Source organism: Salvelinus alpinus, chromosome 11, assembly GCF_045679555.1.
Source record: "Salvelinus alpinus chromosome 11, SLU_Salpinus.1, whole genome shotgun sequence".
In the NCBI taxonomy this organism is placed as follows: domain Eukaryota; kingdom Metazoa; phylum Chordata; class Actinopteri; order Salmoniformes; family Salmonidae; genus Salvelinus; species Salvelinus alpinus.
In genome coordinates, this window is record NC_092096.1 from 8,813,713 (window position 1) to 8,830,488 (window position 16,776).

Sequence of the window (16,776 nt, forward strand, 5' to 3'; positions counted from 1 at the left end):
GTACCATTTGCCTCCTACTACTGGCAACAATAGGAAATGCATTTCAATAGGAAACCACTGGGAGGACTCAAGTTATACCCGGAATGAATCAGAAATGAAAATATTCCTCTTAAATGAAAGAAAAAAACACACGTGACCATAGATTTTACCTGTGTCACAAATGCAATTGATATCTTCCCTTTGAGTCATTGTTCTGTACAGTGTAGGCTACTCTTCACTGATAAACTGTATTCTGTACAGTGTAGGCTACTCTTCACTGATAAACTGTATTCTGTACAGTGTAGGCTACTCTTCACTGATAAACTGTATTCTGTACAGTGTAGGCTACTCTTCACTGATAAACTGTGTTCTGTACAGTGTAGGCTACTCTTCACTGATAAACTGTGTTCTGTACAGTGTAGGCTACTCTTCACTGATAAACTGTGTTCTGTACAGTGTAGGCTACTCTTCACTGATAAACTGTGTTCTGTACAGTATAGGCTACTCTTCACTGATAAACTGTGTTCTGTACAGTGTAGACTACTCTTTACTGATAAACTGTGTTCTGTACAGTGTAGGCTACTCTTCACTGATAAACTGTGTTCTGTACAGTGTAGGCTACTCTTCACTGATAAACTGTGTTCTGTACAGTGTAGGCTACTCTTCACTGATAAACTGTGTTCTGTACAGTGTAGACTACTGTTCACTGATAAACTGTTATGTACAGTGTAGGCTACTCTTCACTGATAAACTGTGTTCTGTACAGTGTAGACTACTCTTCACTGATAAACTGTTATGTACAGTGTAGGCTACTCTTCACTTATAAACTGTGTTCTGTACAGTGTAGACTACTCTTCACTGATAAACTGTGTTCTGTACAGTGTAGGCTACTCTTCACTAATAAACGGTGTTCTGTACAGTGTAGGCTACTCTTCACTGATAATCTGTGTTCTGTACAGTGTAGGCTACTCTTCACTGATAAACTGTGTTCTGTACAGTGTAGACTACTCTTCTCTGATAAACTGTGTTCTGTACAGTGTAGACTACTCTTCACTGATAAACTGTGTTCTGTACAGTGTAGACTACCCTTCACTGATAAACTGTGTTCTGTACAGTGTAGGCTACTCTTCACTGATAAACTGTGTTCTGTACAGTGTAGACTACCCTTCACTGATAAACTGTGTTCTGTACAGTGTAGGCTACTCTTCACTGATAAACTGTGTCCTGTACAGTGTAGGCTACTCTTCACTGATAAACTGTGTTCTGTACAGTGTAGGCTACTCTTCACTGAAAAACTGTGTTCTGTACAGTGTAGGCTACTCTTCACTGATAAACTGTGTTCTGTACAGTGTAGGCTACTCTTCACTGATATACTGTGTTCTGTACAGTGTAGACTACCCTTCACTGATAAACTTTGTTCTGTACAGTGTAGACTACTCTTCACTGATAAACTGTGTTCTGATGGGGATTCTATTTTTTTTTACCTTTATTTAACTAGGCAAGTCAGTTAAGAACTGCATTTGTTCTTGCCTAGTTAAATAAAGGTTAGAAAAATATAAATCTTATTTAAAATGACTGTTTACCAGGGGTTAACTGCCTTGATCAGGGGCAGAACGACAGACTTTTACCTTGTCAGTTCGGGGATTCGACCCAGCAACCTTTCAGTTACTGGCTCAACACTTTAATCACACCTGCCGCCACTGGTCTGTGTTCTGTTGGGGATGGTCGCCGTGTTCTGTTGGGGATGGTCGCCGTGTTCTGTTGGGGATGGTCGCTGTGTTCTGTTGGGGATGGTCGCTGTGTTCTGTTGGGGATGGTCGCTGTGTTCTGTTGGAGATGGTCGCTGTGTTCTGTTGGGGATGGTCGCTGTGTTCTGTTGGGGATGGTCGCTGTGTTCTGTTGGGGATGGTCGCTGTGTTCTGTTGGGGATGGTCGCCGTGTTCTGTTGGGGATGGTCGCCGTGTTCTGTTGGGGATGGTCGCCGTGTTCTGTTGGAGATGGTCGCTGTGTTCTGTTGGGGATGTACATGTTTTCCCTCAATCTACACACAATACCCTACGGATGCACGATATATCGGTAAGCATATCGGAATCGGCCGATACAGGCTAAAAATGTCAACGTCGGCATTGGCTCTATGTATAGTTTAACACCTATGTGCAAAACCGATGTCAAAGCTGACATGCATATCTGTATAACGTAGGTAGATGAGGTACATATCTGTATAACGTAGGCAGATGAGGTACATATCTGTATAACGTAGGTAGATGAGGTACATATCTGTATAACGTAGGTAGATGAGGTACATATCTGTATAACGTAGGTAGATGAGGTACATATCTGTATAACGTAGGTAGATGAGGTACATATCTGTATAACGTAGGTAGATGAGGTACATATCTGTATAACGTAGGTAGATGAGGTACATATCTGTATAACGTAGGCAGATGAGGTACATATCTGTATAACGTAGGCAGATGAGGTACATATCTGTATAACGTAGGTAGATGAGGTACATATCTGTATAACGTAGGTAGATGAGGTACATATCTGTATAACGTAGGTAGATGAGGTACATATCTGTATAACGTAGGTAGATGAGGTACATATCTGTATAACGTAGGCAGATGAGGTACATATCTGTATAACGTAGGTAGATGAGGTACATATCTGTATAATGTAGGCAGATGAGGTACATATCTGTATAACGTAGGTAGATGAGGTACATATCTGTATAACGTAGGCAGATGAGGTACATATCTGTATAACGTAGGTAGATGAGGTACATATCTGTATAACGTAGGCAGATGAGGTACATATCTGTATAACGTAGGTAGATGAGGTACATATCTGTATAACGTAGGTAGATGAGGTACATATCTGTATAACGTAGGCAGATGAGGTACATATCTGTATAACGTAGGTAGATGAGGTACATATCTGTATAACGTAGGCAGATGAGGTACATATCTGTATAACGTAGGTAGATGAGGTACATATCTGTATAACGTAGGCAGATGAGGTACATATCTGTATAACGTAGGTAGATGAGGTACATATCTGTATAACGTAGGCAGATGAGGTACATATCTGTATAACGTAGGCAGATGAGGTACATATCTGTATAACGTAGGCAGATGAGGTACATATCTGTATAACGTAGGCAGATGAGGTACATATCTGTATAACGTAGGTAGATGAGGTACATATCTGTATAACGTAGGCAGATGAGGTACATATCTGTATAACGTAGGTAGATGAGGTACATATCTGTATAACGTAGGTAGATGAGGTACATATCTGTATAACGTAGGTAGATGAGGTACATATCTGTATAACGTAGGCAGATGAGGTACATATCTGTATAACGTAGGTAGATGAGGTACATATCTGTATAACGTAGGTAGATGAGGTACATATCTGTATAACGTAGGTAGATGAGGTACATATCTGTATAACGTAGGCAGATGAGGTACATATCTGTATAACGTAGGTAGATGAGGTACATATCTGTATAACGTAGGTAGATGAGGTACATATCTGTATAACGTAGGTAGATGAGGTACATATCTGTATAACGTAGGTAGATGAGGTACATATCTGTATAACGTAGGTAGATGAGGTACATATCTGTATAACGTAGGTAGATGAGGTACATATCTGTATAACGTAGGTAGATGAGGTACATATCTGTATAACGTAGGTAGATGAGGTACATATCTGTATAACGTAGGTAGATGAGGTACATATCTGTATAATGTAGGCAGATGAGGTACATATCTGTATAACGTAGGCAGATGAGGTACATATCTGTATAACGTAGGTAGATGAGGTACATATCTGTATAACGTAGGTAGATGAGGTACATATCTGTATAACGTAGGTAGATGAGGTACATATCTGTATAACGTAGGTAGATGAGGTACATATCTGTATAACGTAGGTAGATGAGGTACATATCTGTATAACGTAGGTAGATGAGGTACATATCTGTATAACGTAGGCAGATGAGGTACATATCTGTATAACGTAGGTAGATGAGGTACATATCTGTATAACGTAGGCAGATGAGGTACATATCTGTATAACGTAGGTAGATGAGGTACATATCTGTATAACGTAGGTAGATGAGGTACATATCTGTATAACGTAGGTAGATGAGGTACATATCTGTATAACGTAGGTAGATGAGGTACATATCTGTATAACGTAGGTAGATGAGGTACATATCTGTATAACGTAGGCAGATGAGGTACATATCTGTATAACGTAGGTAGATGAGGTACATATCTGTATAACGTAGGTAGATGAGGTACATATCTGTATAACGTAGGCAGATGAGGTACATCTCTGTATAACGTAGGTAGATGAGGTACATATCTGTATAACGTAGGCAGATGAGGTACATATCTGTATAACGTAGGTAGATGAGGTACATATCTGTATAACGTAGGCAGATGAGGTACATATCTGTATAACGTAGGTAGATGAGGTACATATCTGCATAACGTAGGCAGATGAGGTACATATCTGTATAACGTAGGCAGATGAGGTACATATCTGTATAACGTAGGTAGATGAGGTACATATCTGTATAACGTAGGTAGATGAGGTACATATCTGTATAACGTAGGCAGATGAGGTACATATCTGTATAACGTAGGCAGATGAGGTACATATCTGTATAACGTAGGCAGATGAGATACATATCTGTATAACGTAGGCAGATGAGGTACATATCTGTATAACGTAGGTAGATGAGGTACATATCTGTATAACGTAGGTAGATGAGGTACATATCTGTATAACGTAGGTAGATGAGGTACATATCTGTATAACGTAGGCAGATGAGGTACATATCTGTATAACGTAGGCAGATGAGGTACATATCTGTATAACGTAGGCAGATGAGGTACATATCTGTATAACGTAGGTAGATGAGGTACATATCTGTATAACGTAGGCAGATGAGGTACATATCTGTATAACGTAGGTAGATGAGGTACATATCTGTATAACGTAGGTAGATGAGGTACATATCTGTATAACGTAGGCAGATGAGGTACATATCTGTATAACGTAGGCAGATGAGGTACATATCTGTATAACGTAGGCAGATGAGGTACATATCTGTATAACGTAGGCAGATGAGGTACATATCTGTATAACGTAGGCAGATGAGGTACATATCTGTATAACGTAGGTAGATGAGGTACATATCTGTATAACGTAGGCAGATGAGGTACATATCTGTATAACGTAGGCAGATGAGGTACATATCTGTATAACGTAGGTAGATGAGGTACATATCTGTATAACGTAGGTAGATGAGGTACATATCTGTATAACGTAGGCAGATGAGGTACATATCTGTATAACGTAGGCAGATGAGGTACATATCTGTATAACGTAGGTAGATGAGGTACATATCTGTATAACGTAGGCAGATGAGGTACATATCTGTATAACGTAGGCAGATGAGGTACATATCTGTATAACGTAGGTAGATGAGGTACATATCTGTATAACGTAGGTAGATGAGGTACATATCTGTATAACGTAGGTAGATGAGGTACATATCTGTATAACGTAGGTTATGACATAATGACACCATGTAGAATATAGCGCTACACGTGCAACAGAGCATTCCTAACCTGGCCCACAATGTCTGCTGTGTGGATCTATTTGGAAGTTTCAAAGGAAGATAACAAAAAGGCCATAGTGAAATCTTTTAAAACCACAAACCTAATTACATCACCCCCAGACGTTCAGTGACGACTTAGAACAAAATGCAGAACTAAGCTCAAACTTCCAATAACTAAACAGCTACTTGCTATGGGCGTCACTGCTATTAGCTTCACCACTGACATTTGGACCTGCGATGTCAGCCCTGTACAATTAACAATGGCTTGTGTAATCAGTAGTGTAAGTGAGTGGTTGCGTGCATAGATGTGATAATGAGGGGTGTTGAAAGGTGCCAAAGAAAACAAAACAGCCACGAAAAAATGCAATAACCAAAAATATAGAGCTCCACATTGATCTGGTACTGGTACTTCCTGTATATAGCTCCACATTGATCTGGTACTGGTACTTCCTGTATATAGCTCCACATTGATCTGGTACTCCCTGTATATAGCTCCACATTGATCTGGTACTGGTACTTCCTGTATATAGCTCCACATTGATCTGGTACTGGAACCCTCTGTAAATAGCTCCACATTGATCTGGTACTGGTACTCCCTGTAGATAGCTCCACATTGATCTGGTACAGGTACTTCCTGTATATAGCTCCACATTGATCTGGTACTGGTACTCCCTGTATATGCAGTACTGGTCAAATGTTTGGATACATCTACTCATTCAAGGGTTTGTCAAGGGTTTGTCTCATTCACAGTTGCAGCAACGGTATGCTTAACAGTTCAAATATTAAGATACAGCTAGACGGACTCTTCATCATCATGGAGCTTTTTGATAAGGTCATTTTTATAAACATTGGTTGTGGTACACTGCCAGGACCGGCAGGGGGATTGGACCTGGTTCCTTCCCTGGGGGGAACACACCCAGAACTCACTTCGTCACCCCTTCCAGTGCGTCCTAGGAACGCCGCCCACGTGTGGCCCCAGTGCGCCGTCAGAAGGATCAGGTGGACTGCCACTGCAGTGAGGCTCCGTGTTCCATACTGGTGATCTCGTTTAGCGCTCCACCAGGAACCTCCCGTGGCGTGTGGGGCCCTTCAAGGTCCTCCAGAGGGTCAATGAGGTAACCTATCGTTTAGAACTCCCCACCAACTTCCGTCTCTCACCCTGTTTTCATGTTTCCCTCCTCAGGCCGGTGGTTCCTGCTTCCCTGGCTGACGCTGCTCCCCGCGACACCCCTCCACCTCCCCTGGACATCAAGGGGTCCCCCGCACTGTCATGCCTAGTCCTGCTCCCTCCCTCCGGCGCTCGTCTAACCACCGGTTCTGGCAACCCACATTGCACACACCTGGCAGTGCAGCACACCTGCTCCCCATCGTTAAGCACACCTGGACTTCATCACCACCCTGATTACTCGCCCTTCATATAGCCCTCAGTAGCTTCAGTCATCAGGCAGTATTGGTTTAGGTTACATTCAGTACACTGTTTCTGTTTTGTATTTTCTTCTGCATCTGCTTCCTGACTCACTGCGTATACGTTACAGAATACGAGTTTGGGGGCTAAAATTATTAAAGATTAAAGCATTAAACCTCTCACTAAAAGCTTCACTCATACACAAGTTATACATAAACACAAAATGGTTCTCCAGTAGATTACTAAGAAAGGATCATCCTTTTTTCAAAGATTGCCTTTTTGCCTTTATACAGATTATAACTTCTAATTTCCGACTAATTGAAAATGAAACTTTGTTTAAAAACTTATTGTCAATATGGGGGCGCTGTTGTCACTTTGTAAAAATTTGTTCCCAAATTAAACTGCCTCGTACTCAATTCTTGCTCGTACAATATGCATATTATTATTACTATTGGATAGAAAACACTCTCTAGTTTCTAAAACCGTTTGAATTATATCTGTGAGTAAAACAGAACTCAAGTTGCAGCAAACTTCCTGTCGGGAAGTGAGAAATCTGAAATCGGTCACTCTGTTCCAGGGTCAGTTTATTAATTTGCATGTAATCTATGAGTCGACATGCACTGCATACGCCTTCCCCTAGATGTCAGTAAGCAGTTGGAATGGGGTTGCTAGGTAGATCTGAGGCCGTATAAAGGCTCTGGGAACGGGGGGTGCGCTCTTTTCAACGTTCGTCATGGTGCAAAGCAGACCTCAGGATGGCATTCTGAAAAGCTCACGTTATCGGCGTTAGATATATCCGGCTCTGATTTTATTCGATATAGGTGTTAAAAACATCCCAATGTAGTTATTTTAAACCGAGTTATATCAGTTTATATCAGTATATTGCGATTTTCGGAATTTTCTTTGTGCTGCGTTATCATGAGTTGGACACGTCTGGGCCACATAGCTAATGTTTGCTGCTAATTCCACAGTTGAAGACGACATTCTACAACCGAGCAACGATGATTCTGGACAAAGGACAACTTGCACAAGATTCTGATGGAAGCTCATCAAATAATAAGAACTATTTATGCTGTTAATTCGTATTTCTGTTGAAAAATGTAAAATTATTATTCCGCCATTAATTTTGGCACGGTCTCGCTGTAACGCACGCTGTATGTCGTAGTAACGTTAATTTTAAAAATCTAACACAGCGGTTGCATTAAGAACTAATGTATCTTTCATTTGCTGTCCAACCTGTATTTTTTAGTCAAGTTTATGATTAGTTATTGATTAGATTAGGTGCCTCTCCCAAGATTTCTCCCGATATTTTGTTTGAAGTTTGGCTACTATTCACATTGTATAACCACGATTTGTGCCGCTAAATATGCACATTTTCGAACAAACTCTATATGTATTGTGTAATATGATGTTATAGGACTGTCATCTGAAGAAGTTTGAGAAGGTTAGTGAAAAAAAGTATATATTTTGCTGGTTTATTCGTTATCGCTACTGTTGGCTTGAATCAATGCTGTTGTGTGGTTGGCTATTGTAGTAAGCTAATATAATGCTATATTGTGTTTTCGCTGTAAAACACTTAAAAAATCGGAAATATTGGCTGGATTCACAAGATGTTGGTCTTTCATTTGCTGTACACCATATATTTTTCAGAAATGTTTTATGATGAGTATTTAGGTATTTGACGTTGGTCTCTGTAATTATTCTGGCTGCTTCGGCGCTATTTCAGATTGCAGCTGCAATGTATAACTGTGATTTATACCTGAAATATGCACATTTTTCTAACAAAACATATGCTATACAATAAATCTGTTATAGGACTGTCATCTGATGAAGTTGTTTCTTGGTTAGTGACTATTTATATCTTTATTTGGTCGAATTTGTGATAGCTACCTATGCAGGAAAAAAATGGTGGGAAAAAAAAGTTGTGTCTTTTGCTATCGTGGTTAGCTAATAGAAATACATATTGTGTCTTCCCTGTAAAACATTTAAAAAAACAGAAATGATGGCTGGATTCACAAGATGTGTATCTTTCATTTGGTGTCTTGGACTTGTGATTTCATGAACATTTTATTATATGATATCCCTGTCGCTTTAGGCTAGGCTATGCTAGTCAGCTTTTTTGATGGGGTGATCCCGGATCCGGGTATGTGACTCGTTAGAGGTTAAAATATCTCGGATTTACATACAGAATAATACAAAATGCTCTGAGACCAGGTTGGTTCCAATGGCCCGCACCATAATGACTGAAGGCAGCCACACCAACAACTATTTGTTTTACAAATGTTTTCAAACGTTGCGTCCTGCTGTAGGATGTTATAGGAGATTTAAGTCAAAACTCAAACAGGAAAATAACTGCCTAGAAAATAAACATGCTCTAGAACACATGGAGGTAGAATAATGTCATGTTTTATCTGAAAAGGTATTATAGAAGAGAAATGTAAATATAAAGAAACGTACAAAAAGACAACTTGCTTTTAGTGTGATTTTATTGCAAACTGATTGTAATTCTTAAGGATATTCCCATTGAGAAGAATGCATTGTACACTTGTAGGCAGTGTGACAACAGATACAGAACTTTATAACTACATAACCACCCTGTTTAATTTGTTAGGAAAGACAACATCGATGAGGTGAACCAGTATCAGTCTCTATAGTCAAATCAAGATTTAATGCATATGAGTATATTCTTTAAGCCCCTGGGTGTTGATGCACCGGTGTGTCAATCTACATTTGCATAACAAAAACATTCCACATCTAAAATCAGTCAGTTTAACATAGAGATGTCAATCCACTGCATCTGCCAGTGTCTCACTTCCGTATCTGTGGTGAAAAGTGGCAGAACTACAACGGTGCTGGTCAGACCACGAGTCAGCCCGAAAATTGGAAGTACATCGGATCTATATAAATTTGATCTATATCGATTGTATATATATATATATATTTATTTTTTTATACCTAAAGGGGTCCTACAATTCTAAATCAAATAACTAAATGATCCATAGTAAAACAATTCCAAGTCAGCTTAGTCCCCCCCCCCCATCCCCCAACATCTTGGACTCTAAGGAATTATATCATGTTAAGTCAAGCAAATATTCAGTAGTCAAGACTGTTGTTTAAAATAATTCAGTGGTTAATCACCAACCGCAGTAGAATGTCTCCTTTAAAGAACCTCTAACAACAGCCTGTGACTTTAATTTAGCCATGATAAAAATCTTCTCCAAGTCTGCCTTCACACTTTTTACTGAATAATGGAAGGAACATAATTTGAAATATATATAGTGTATATATATATATAGATCTGATATATATACAGTATATATATATAGATCTGATATACAGTATATATATATATATATATATATATATATATATATCTGGAGTCTCTAAGACAGACTGATATATATACAGTATATATATATAGATCTGATATACAGTATATATATATATATATATCTGGAGTCTCTAAGACAGTATGAAGTACTCTCTCTGACTGATTAGTTCGGCCAGATTTTCCCTGACTTCCCTGAAATGCTCTCGCACCTGTATAATTTGAGGATATTTTAAAATATCTTCATGCAATGCTTTTAGTATTACTTTTGGATGAGGCCAAAGGTTTGGAGGATATAGGTGGGTGTAAAATGTTCCTCTCAAAAGAGCTTGACCAATGTCTTCATCCATAATATCGTACGAGATAGGGCCTGGAACGTATTGAAAGTCATATTTTACAACAATAGTCTTAGATTTAGATTCATTGTACTTAAGGAGCAGCTGCTCCAGGTTTTTCTGGTAGGTTGAGACGGCTGCTAGCGCTTGGTGGCTGTCAACCCCCTCCTCCAGTCGAGCTAGGTGAATCAGCAACTGGACATGGAAGGCTGCTCCGTTGACCCAGATCTTGAGTGAACGAGTCTTCATGTGGCCATCTAGCATGGAGTTCTTCAGAGTTGTCAACGCAAAACTAAGTCTGCGCTCCGCATTCACGATGTCGCTCTTCATCTTAGCCTCGTTATTTATGTTCATCGTACATCTCTTGAGGGATTCCTCCATTTCATTGTACACCGTGGACGCCTTCTCTTCTGCAAATACACGGCGCAGAATGTCTGTGCTGTCCTCTTCTGGGTTCAGGGTCTCGATGGAAGCCGTGACGATGTCTATCACTATAGATATGATTAAAGCCCCGAAGCCTGATGCTTTTGGTATCCGGGTGAGTCCCCCTAAATGTCTCACTAGGCTCTTAGTCCAGATTGGTGAGTAGCTGCCGACTTCCTGTTTTCGTCCATTGTACTGCTTGTTCAGATTATCCAGGGCGTTCGGGGTAAAGAATGTCTGGAAAGTGTGGTCGATTCCCAAATCCCAGGGATTGGTGTTGAAAATATGTGTGACTGCTGTAGATGCTGTGTTTGTTGATGAGTTTCCCATTGTTTCTAAGTTTCTGAAAATAGTTTTTAAGAAGTCACCTCTAAATTAGGCTACTGTGTGCTCTTCTTGATGTTGTTAGGAGAATGTGACTGTGGAAGAATGGCTGTTGCTGTCTCTTTATAGTGCTTTTCTAAATGTAATAAAAAGTAAATACATGTAAATATGATGTTTGAACAGGGCTGGACTTTGCAGGGTTTTTACTGGAAACCCTGTGGGTAAACATGGTGGGGCCATTGACCTCTAAATGCCTGCTTATGTCCGTAAACGTGGCCCCGGTGTGTTTACCGACAGGGTAAACACGCACACACAAACACAAGTGCTGTCTCCTAGGCTGCGTGCCGCCCCCAAGAGCAGAACCAATCACATCCCAAGAACTATGTTTATTTCCCCCATCGAGCCACATTCAAACAGAGCAGGACAGACAGGTTCCAATGCAAGTCCCTATTCAGTTCATTTCCAGGGGTTTAGACTTGCTGGATGACTTGAAAATAGCTTTTTGTCCACACTTTGGGCTTTGTGTAGAAAGAAAGGTACATATGAAGAAAATAACCCCATACCTACTGTGAAATATGGTGGTGGATCTTTGATGTTATGCGCCTATTTATCTTCTAGGGCCCTTGTCAAGGTCAACGGCATCATGAACTTTTCCCGGTACCCATACATTTTTGCCAAAAACCTGGTTGCCTTGGCCGCAAGTGGATCTTCCAGCAAGGAAATAACCCCAAGCACACATCAAAGTCAACATTGTGCAATGGCCATTTCAGTGTCTGGACTTGAACCTCATTGAAATCCTGTTGGTTTGAATTAAAGGGGGCGGTCCATAAGTGCAGACAAAGAATGTCAAGGATCTAGAAATGTTCTGTATGGAGGAATGAGATCCCTCTCAATGTGTTCTCCCATCTCATTACCATGTTCTGTATGGAGGAATGAGATCCCTCTCAATGTGTTCTCCCATCTCATTACCATGTCCTGTATGGAGGAATGAGATCCCTCTCAATGTGTTCTCCCATCTCATTACCATGTTCTGTATGGAGGAATGAGATCCCTCTCAATGTGTTCTCCCATCTCATTACCATGTTCTGTATGGAGGAATGAGATCCCTCTCAATGTGTTCTCCCATCTCATTACCATGTTCTGTATGGAGGAATGAGATCCCTCTCAATGTGTTCTCCCATCTCATTACCATGTTCTGTATGGAGGAATGAGATCCCTCTCAATGTGTTCTCCCATCTCATTACCATGTTCTGTATGGAGGAATGAGATCCCTCTCAATGTGTTCTCCCATCTCATTACCATGTTCTGTATGGAGGAATGAGATCCCTCTCAATGTGTTCTCCCATCTCATTACCATGTTCTGTATGGAGGAATGAGATCCCTCTCAATGTGTTCTCCCATCTCATTACCATGTTCTGTATGGAGGAATGAGATCCCTCTCAATGTGTTCTCCCATCTCATTACCATGTTCTGTATGGAGGAATGAGATCCCTCTCAATGTGTTCTCCCATCTCATTACCATGTTCTGTATGGAGGAATGAGATCCCTCTCAATGTGTTCTCCCATCTCATTACCATGTTCTGTATGGAGGAATGAGATCCCTCTCAATGTGTTCTCCCATCTCATTACCATGTTCTGTATGGAGGAATGAGATCCCTCTCAATGTGTTCTCCCATCTCATTACCATGTTCTGTATGGAGGAATGAGATCCCTCTCAATGTGTTCTCCCATCTCATTACCATGTTCTGTATGGAGGAATGAGATCCCTCTCAATGTGTTCTCCCATCTCATTACCATGTTCTGTATGGAGGAATGAGATCCCTCTCAATGTGTTCTCCCATCTCATTACCATGTTCTGTTAATAAGGAAGATTAGTGTGAGAAGGGCGACGTGTGTGTGTGTGTGTGTGTGTGTGTGTGTGTGTGTGTGTGTGTGTGTGTGTGTGTGTGTGTGTGTGTGTGTGTGTGTGTGTGTGTGTGTGTGTGTGTGTGTGTGTGTGTGTGTGTGTGTGTGTGTGTGTGTGTGTGTAGGGGGCATTTATACAGTACCCTATATATGCAGTGATCACCAACAGTCTCTGGTTTAGACAGGACCTTTCCAGAAGTTGAGGGTGGGGCAGGTATGTTACGCTCACTGCATGGGGGGGCATTTATACAGTACCCTATATATGCAGTGATCACCAACAGTGTCTGGTTTAGACGTGGTTGCCATAGCAGTAAGCTACTACACCATCACAACTGATTTTTCTAGTTGGATTCATTCAACCAAAGCTTAGCTGGTCATTGAGTGCCATTGGATCTGGCTTGTTCTTGTGAACCACCAGTGGTGTGTCTATTGAACTGAATTCTCATGGTGAAACTATTCCTTTATAAATTATTTTTTCAAAAGAAACATTAAACATCTAATAGTTATAGTGTAAAAGCAGCTGAGCTGGGGAAGGAGAAAGGAGATACCTAGTCAGCAGGTGAGCTGGGGAAGGGGAAAGGGGATACCTAGTCAGCGGGTGAGCTGGGGAAGGGGAAAGGAGATACCTAGTCAACAGGTGAGCTGGGGAAGAGGAAAGGGGATACCTAGTCAGCAGGTTAGCTGGGGAAGGGGAAAGGAGATACCTAGTCAGTAGGTGAGCTGGGGAAGGGGAAAGGGGATTCCTAGTCAACAGGTGAGCTGGGGAAGAGGAAAGGGGATACCTAGTCAGTAGGTGAGCTGGGGAAGGAGAAAGGGGATACCTAGTCAGCAGGTGAGCTGGGGAAGAGGAAAGGGGATTCCTAGTCAGCAGGTGAGCTGGGGAAGGGGAAAGGAGATACCTAGTCAGCAGGTGAGCTGGGGAAGGGGAAAGGGGATACCTAGTCAGCTGCTCGTTGCTCGTCATTTCACTGAGTCTACCTTTAACCTCTTGAGATGGGAAAACATGTTTTTTTAATGAAGTTGAACATGCTCTTTATGACAATGTTACAATTAGGTGACATAAATAGTTGTATTAAACTAAATTACCCAAAAGGAACTGTTGAAGAAATGACCCTCTTATCAACCAATGGACTTCATAATAATGATATGGTGAATGAGTTTATCAGGAAGTGCATAGAAGATGTTGTACCCAATGTGACTATTAAAACCTACCCCAAACAGAAACCATGGATAGATGGGAGCATTTGCGCAAAACTGAAAGCGCGAACCACCGCATTTAACCAGGTCAAGAAGACTGGGAATATGGAAGAATACACACATTGCTCTTATTCCCTCCGCAAAGCAATCAAGCAGACTAAACGTCGGTACAAAGTTGAGACTCAGTTGAAAGGCTCAGACACGAGATGTATGTAGCAGGTGTTGGGGTAGGTTCCTTGTTCCTTGTCAATCATTGTCTTATTGGTGAAATCAGCAATCAGACAATATCTTCTTTAAGTAAATCAATTAAACTTTTATTAATGCAATTGCAGACAGAAGTTGACAACAGAAACACAGCACGTATGTTTCAGAGTAAGTTCTGCAAAATAAAAAAAGGTCAAAGTTGCTTTAATATGCTTGCAGTCGAACCCCTAGTGATGTAACTGCCTACGTCAACACCTTCTACTCATGAGACCAAGCCCCTGCATATACAGTTATACAAACTTGCAGGAGAGAACAATAGTTCCAGTGTTTTCTAAGGGCTCGGCAGTAATTTTTCATTCCCGTGTGGTTTACAGTGGTGTGTCTAACTAGTCTCTTATCTCTTCACTCCCCTGCAGGGTTCTGTGTCTATGTATCTCTTTTAGCCTTGAGGCGCTTTCTCACAGACACCCTGTTTTTACTGCAATAACTCACACATCCCAGACCATTTCTTATAAGAAGCAGAGACTAGAAAAGAACTGTGGAACAGTATTAAACATTATAATGAATATATATATTGCTAATCTGTGGTCCAGGACCCTATAAATGTTGTGGGGGAGGGTCTTATAACCCCGCCCCTTCTATTAATACAACATCAGCATAATCAATTATTATAATACATCAATCATTTGGTGCAGCCCCTATCATGACCCCAACGTGAACCCCATCACAGGGTCTACAGACAACCACGGACTATAAAGGGAAAACTAGCCACCAGGACACCGACGTCTTGCTTCCGGACAGGCTGAACACCTTCTGAGCTCACTTTGAGGATAATACAGCGGGCCACCATCGCGGCCCGCTATCAAGGACTGTGGGCTCTCCTTCTCCGTGGCCGATGTGAGTAAGACATTTAAGCGTATTAACCCTCGCAAGGCTGCCGGCCCAGACGGCATCCCTAGCCGCGTCCTCAGAGCAAGCGCAGACCAGCTGGCTGGTGTGTTTACAGATATATTCAATCTCTCCCTATCCCAGTCTGTTGTCCCCACATGCTTCAAAATGGCCACCATTGTCCCTGTACCTAAGAAAGCAAAGGTAATTGAACTAAATGACTATCGCTCCGTAGCACTCACCTCTGTCATTGTGAATTTGAGAGACTAGTCAAGGATCATGTCACCTCCACCTTACCTGTCACCCAAGACCCACAACTGCATCTTGCCATCTTTATGTAATACATGTATCACTAGCCACTTTAACCTATGCCACTTTATGTTTATGTACCCTGCATTACTCATCTCATATGTATATACTGTACTCTATACCATCTACTGCATCTTACCTATGCCGTTCTGCACCATCACTCATTCATATATCTTTATGTACATATTCTTTATCCCTTTACACTTGTGTGTATAAGGTAGTAGTTGTGGAATTGTTAGGTTAGATTAGTCGTTGGTTATTACTGCACGGTCAGCACTAGAAGCACAAGCATTTCGCTACACTCGCATTAACATCTGCTAACCATGTGTATGTGACAAATAAAATTTGATTTGATTTGAATACTGCCCCAATAGATCCACAGATGATGCAATCGCTACCACACTGCACTCTGCCGTATCCCATCTGGACAAGAGGAATACCTATGTAAGAATGCTGTTCATCGACTACAGCTCAGCATTCAAACCATAGTACCCTCCAAGCTCATCATCAAGCTGTGCAACTGGGTCCTGGACATCCTGACGGTTCGCCCCCAGGTGGTGAAGGTAGGAAACAACATCCCCTCCTGTGCTCCCTGTTCACCCATGACTGCGTGGCCAAGCACGCCTCCAACTCAATCATCAGTGTTTACAGACGACACAACAGTAGTAGGCTTGATTACCAACAACGATGAGACAGCCTACAGGGAGGTGAGGGCTCTGGGAGTGTGGTGACAGGAAAATAACCTCTCACTCAACGTCAACAAAACTAAGGAGATGATCGTGGACTTCAGGAAACAGAAACACCTCTAAGGCTACTGTGTGCTCTTCTTGATGTTGTT